Source organism: Urocitellus parryii, chromosome 2, assembly GCF_045843805.1.
Source record: "Urocitellus parryii isolate mUroPar1 chromosome 2, mUroPar1.hap1, whole genome shotgun sequence".
In the NCBI taxonomy this organism is placed as follows: domain Eukaryota; kingdom Metazoa; phylum Chordata; class Mammalia; order Rodentia; family Sciuridae; genus Urocitellus; species Urocitellus parryii.
The window spans coordinates 76245881-76252647 of record NC_135532.1 but is presented as its reverse complement, the minus strand read 5'-3'; the positions used below and the strand labels follow the sequence as shown (position 1 = coordinate 76252647).

The window sequence follows — 6767 nt, the reverse complement described above, 5'->3', positions numbered from 1 at the left end:
TTTGAAAAGAGAATTGACTTTTCTTAGTTGAAAACTTTGTTGGATAGAGCTCCCCTTTTGAATTTTTTATAATTTTTTTTCAGTATAATTGAGAATTTATGAGCCTTTCCCAAGAGATGGCACTGTTCAGAATGTCATTGTATATATTAAAACATTTTGGCTGAATATCAACTCCACGAGAGGGTTTCCAATATTATCCCAGCTCATAGATAAGGCAACATGCAAAGAAGTTTAATAATTTGTACAAGGTTATATTCTAAGAGGAGATGGAAATTGGAATCCTGGCAACCTAACTCAAAAAGTGGCTTCATAATCATTTCCAATCTTCTTTATTTTCTTAGCCATATTGCTTCACTGAACTAGAACCACTGAAAATTTTGTTTCCATTTAGTAAAGGTAAGCTTATAGCACAATCTAAACATCACTTCTGGAGGAATTTATCCATGAGTGACTCTATACTCAGTGTTTCCCACTGTCTTCTGTCATTTCAGAAGTTTCTTGGAGATTTTCACTTGTGTATATGGAGTTGTCATTCTGAATTCAAAGTGTACTAAGAAGTTTGAAGATGGGGTGGAGAGGAGAAGGTTGGATTTACCATTCTGAATATCCTCAGTCAGTGTGATTACTATTTATCAAGCTCATACTAAGCTTCTAATTCCATTTTAGCCAATTTTTTTCCCTAAAGGAAAATGTCTGTGTTCAGTTTTTCCACCATAATTTCTCTTCTGTATCTGCCTACCATGTTCGTTTTCAAAAAAAATATCATTTTAGGATATTAAAAACCTGATGATTGATGTAATACAATTCTTTATATAATATTTAAAGGCTTTACATGCCCTACACCATAATCATTGTATTAATTATTCCAACAAATTTCTTCATATGTGCCCAATTATTTCTCTATTGTTCCTGGACATATTCCTTTAGATCCCTATGGGTTATGGATCCCCTCCTACCCAGAAATTTCATGTACTCTTTACTCTTCACTTTTAGTCATATATTTTCTTTTCTCTATAAAACCAACTTTAATTCTTCTGACTTAACTACTTATTTTCCTCCCACAGAATGCTTGTGTTAAGCCCTTCTCCTGTGAAATCTCAACTGATACCCTAGGTCACAGTTGTTACTTCTCTAAAGTGACTTTTAAGTCACTAAAATTTCTATTTTTTTTGTTTCCATATTGTTTTGCATTTTTTATTTATTCTTACTTACATCCTACCACAAAATCTACATTGTATATGTGTATGTGTGTGTGTAAAATAATGTCCTTTTATCTTCATTCTGTAGCATAGAGCTTTGAATATGTTAAATATTCCTAGAGATTAATGATAAAACATATTTTAGCAAAACCTGGCAATACACATTATATAAATGCATTAATTAAGAATGCTTCAAAATATGTAAAATTAATGTATTTTAAACAGCTAAATCATAAGATGGGTAAAGAAAATGTATGCATATATTTAATATAATTTTAAAATATTATTATCTTAAAAGAAATTTGGCTGTCCCCAATTTTTAATCCATTACAAATTAATCACGATTATGCATTTCAAAGTGTTGTAAGAGAATCAACTGGAGTTCAAAAGAAAATATTTATATATATAAACTCGGGAAGGAAAAAAAATACTTATCCCAAGTTTATTGAAAATAACCCTGAGAGTAGGAATGTATTTTTTTTAAAACTTACATATTTTCCTTTCATATTTTTAATACTTTATTTTTAATTAAAATACAACCTGTTGTTCTGTGGGTGAACCAGTTGGGATTTATGCACTATAATCTTTGTATTTTAAAATAAAAATTCAAAAATAAAATGTAATAAAGACATCCAACTTTAATAAAATTCAAACAGCTAGCAAGATCATTACTTTTGTATTCAATGGCCTCAAACATTTTGTAGAATTGTGTCATTGAAATAAAAATGGGTTTGTATTCAGAATATCAGTATTTTTCCTTAGTCTTCAGTGAACATTTGCTGTAAAATTTTACATATCATTTAACTTATTAAATACTTAGTGTTATGACCTATTCTCTTAAAATATGATTAATGACATTTCTGCATTGTAAATAGAAATAAAGAGGATAATGGATGTAAAAATATTTTACATACTGCTTGGAAAAATTAGCAAAGAATATAGCTTGAATTTGAATTTTAGAAAGCATTAAGCAAGGGATTTAATTTGAAAAAAGTAATCTATTCATTTAGATTAATCTTCTATAGCTTATCATTCAGATATAGTAAAAAAAAGTGTATTTCACAATGGGATGCTATAATGAACTTATAATGAAGCGGATACTGCATACGTACACAGGATCAGAAGACACTATTATAAATAATTATATACCATCAAATTGGAAGACAGAAGAAATGGAACAACTATAAATATGCCACATACTGAGACTGAAACCAGACAAAAATAGAAAATATGAATAAACAATATGTAAGAAATTGAATTAGTGATAAAAAACAACAACAACAATTGGGCTCGGGATTTGGCTCAAGCGGTATCGCGCTCCCCTGGCATGCATGCAGCCAGGGTTCGATCCTTAGCACCACATACAAAGTATGCTGTGTCCACCAAAAACTGGAAAATAAATATCAAAAGTTCTCTCTCTCTCTCTCTCTCTCTCTCTCTCTCTCTCTCTCCTCTGAAAAAACACCTCTCAGAACCTGATAGCTTCACTTTTGAATTCCATCAAACATTTAAAGAAGGACTCATATTAATCCTACTTGAATGTCTCTAAAAAAATGAAGATTATGGAAGTATGGAATACTTACAAATTCATTTTATGAGGGCAAAATTACCTTGATAACAACAAATCCAGCAAAAACAAAAATCACAAGTAAAAAAGTCACTGGTAAATATTCCCAGTGGACATAGATGAAAAATTCTTCATAAAATATGAGAAAAATAACACACATTAAGAGGTTTGTACACATTTGTCAACAACACATTAAGAGGATAATACACATTTGTCACACAAGAATTATTTAAGCCTGGGATGTAAAGATGTTTCCACATATGAAACTCATTAAATGTGATACATAGCATTAAATAAAAAATAAAACATCATGTAGTCATCTTTATAGATGAATAAAATGGTTTAACAACTCAACATTATTCCTTAACAAAAATTCTCAAATTTATATTTATACATATAGAAAAAATATATATCTGAACATAAGAAAGGTCATACCTGGCAAAAACACAGTTAAGCAATTATACTCAACATGAAAATCTGGAAGTTTTTCCTTGGAGATCAAGAACAAGTAAAAAGTGTCCACAATCACCATTTTAATTTAAAATATGGTAGAAGTACTAGCAAAAGCAATTACATGAGAAAAAAATAAAATACATCAGAATTACATAGAACTTAAACTGCCCCCAACTTGGGGCAACATGATTTTTATATATAGAAAAGCCTAAAGAATCTCTCAGAACATTGCTATAAGTTAGAAACAAATTTGGTAAAGTGGTAGGATAAAAATCAGCATACAAAAGCCAGTAAATACACTAACAAGAAATCAATAATGTAATTCCATTTACAATAGCATAAAAATGTCTCAAGGAATGCATTCAGCTAAGGAGGTGAATATGTGCACATTGAAAACTACAAAATATTAATAAAATGTTAAAGAATATACAAATAAATAGAAAGTTATCCTATATTCATGGATTTGGAGAATTAATATTGTTAAAAGGGTCACATCATCCCAAGTGATCAAAAGTTTTAATGTGATCCATATAAAAATTCTAACGGAGTTTTTAACATAAATAGAAAAAGAATCCTAAAATTTGCAAGGCACAAGTGACAGAATGGCTATAGAAGAAAATAAAAACCTGGAGACATAACACTACCTTAATTTAGTCTCCAAATCCACAAAGTGTAAGAACAGATGCATAGACCAAAATAACAGAATAGCGAGCTAAGGAATAAATCCACATATTTACAGTCAATTTACTTTTAACAAAAAGGACCAAGAACACAAAAAGATAGTCTCTTATATGTACAGTATTAGGATAATTGAGTACTCATAGATAATAAAATGAAATTAGAACCCTTTCTTATACCATATACAAGAAAAACCAATTCAAAGTGCATTTCAGACATAAGACCTGAAGCTTTAAAACAATAAAAAGGAAACAGAAAAAAAAAAAAAAAAAACTTCTTTACATTTGTCTAGGGAATGATTTTTTGGATGTTATCCCAAAAGAACAGGAATCTAAAGCAAAAAGCACACAAATGAAACCTTATCAAACTAAAGAGCTCTGCTCAGCAAAGGAAATAATCAACAGAAATAAACCCAATGAGAACAGGATAAAAGAGTAGCATGTTTGTATACGAAATTTTTAAGGGATGATAATGAACACAAATTCAAGAAAACAAATAAGCTCATTAAAAAGATACAAAAACCTGAATAGACATTTCTCCAAAGAAGACATATAAATTGGCAACAGGTATATGAAAAAAGTGCTCAACATCACCAATCATCAGAGAAAGGCAAATAAAAGCCACAGTAGGGAATGCATCAGACCTTCTAAGGTGACCATTCTCAAAAAGACAACAGATAGCAAGTATGGTTGAGGTATGGAGAGAAGGGAACCATTGTATACTGTTTTGGGATATAAAAAACAGTACAGTCTTTTTGGAAAACAGTATGGAATATCCTCAAGGAATTTTATATATATATATGATCCAGCAATCTCACTGCTGGGAATATATCCAAAGGAAATGAAATCAGTATATTGAAGAGGTATCACACACCCACATTTAGTTCTGCATTATTCTCAACAGCCAAGACATGATAAAATTGCCCATCTGTGAAAGGATTGGAAGAAGAAGAAAGAAGGAGGAGAAGGAGGAAGAGGAGGAGGAGGAGGAGGAGGAGGAGGAGGAGGAGGAGGAGGAGGAGGAGGAGGAGGAGGAGGAATGTGGTGTAAGGACACAGTGAAATAGTACCCAGCCCTATAAAAGGAAATCTGTCACTTGTTACAACATTCATGGACTTAAAGGATGTACACTGAGTGAACTGAACTCCACACAGAAAAACACATTCTGAATGATTTTATTTAAATGTAAAACCTAAAATAGTTACTCAAAGAAGCAGAATGTAGTTGGTTGCCTCAACTCTGGATGAGAAAAAAATGGGGTTGCTTTTGCTAAACGGTACAAAGTTTAGGTTACGTAAATTATGGAATTTTCCTTTATAACATGGAAATTGCATAGTTTCAAACTATGAAATACTTTGTTGCATAGTTGAATATTGTTAAGAGAAAAACTGTTGTGTACGACTGTGTTCCCAGTGACTTGGGAGGCCAAAACAGGAGGATCACAAGTTTGAGGCCAGATTAAGCAATTTAGCAAGACCCTGTCTCAAAATAAAAAATTGGCGTCAGCCGGCTGCAGGAAGGATTCAAAAGTTCTGAGGAGTGCGGTTGAAACCATGTTCCTCACTGCTGTTCCCTGCCACAAGTGCATTCCTGGAAGGCAGTGGAATCACGTTACAGGAAGGCAGCTGCTGGTGGTGTCTTTGCTAGAGAAGCAGAACATGATAGTCTCCTGGAGATTGAGGCGAAGAACCACTACCGATTGAGCATGCTTTACCTGACTGCGGAGCATGAGTACCATGCCAGGATGCAGAGGGCACAGGCTTTAGAGGCCATCAAGGCGGCCAGCACTCCCAAGTTTCCTCCGCGTAGATTTGTTGCTGACCTGCTCAACCATCTCAATGTCGCCTAGAGATGGCTCTAACTCTGAGCCATCACCTTTGGAGCTTACAAAAATCTGGATTGCCCTGTCTTTACCTCATCCTGGAACTGAAAACAAATAAAAAACTGTAATTTCTATTAAAATATGAGCTTTTAGGTCAGAATCTTGTTAAAACAAACATGAGCTTAGTGGTCGATATATAGAATATCTGGAGCTAAAAACATTTTCATATTTAAAAGTGTAATCACTGACCTAACATATTTTCATTCTTAACCTGATAGGGAGATACCAGAGATTTCTTGAGTCAAAATTGACATAAATTATTTTACATGAAAGCCACAATAAAACTACAAATTATGAAAAAAATTAAATATTAAAAAAAGACAAAGATATGGGTTAGTTGTAGTGAACCCCTGACTTCAAATCCTACTACCATACACATGAAAAACAGAAAATTGCTAACAGATTAGACCTTAAATGTTTTCACAAAAAAAAAAAGAAAAAAAGGATGTGAGGGGATGGATGTATGGGTATGCTAACAAGCTTGATCAAATAATTTCTCTTTGTGTATATATGCACATCTAAAAACAACATATGGTATACCATGAATAAATATTTAGTATATTGAATATACCAAGATGCAGAAAAGTGAAAAAAAAATAGGAGAAAGCTCACAGTATTAGTTATAATATTAAAACAAATTATTAAAAATTCAAATTACACTTATGCTGAACTTTTTATTATGAGTTCTAAATTGTATAGCCCATAATAATTGTAGATAGCAGTAAGAAATCAGATTTGAAATGCAGTTTTGATCCGAAATATCTGTGGAAAATTGGAAAAATAAGTTAATCCCTATGTACCTCTCAGAGCATAATAGAGAATGTTCATTCCTAACTTCTCATACTCAAAATTTTAAAAATGTATAATTCATATCACATCAGAAAAACAAATGTCAAAATGTAAGTAAATTTTTCCCAAAGGTTATAGATAGTAAATATGACTGAGACAGCATTCACTTCAAAATAGGCAGCCTGCAAATTATTTTGTAT

At 31.9% G+C, this 6767-nt stretch overlaps 1 pseudogene; it reads left to right on the top strand.

The window, feature by feature from the left end:
* The first annotated feature begins 5449 nt into the window (after positions 1 to 5449).
* On the top strand, positions 5450 to 5745 carry LOC144253366 (large ribosomal subunit protein mL63-like; annotated as a pseudogene).
* Positions 5746 to 6767: the final 1022 nt, after the last annotated feature.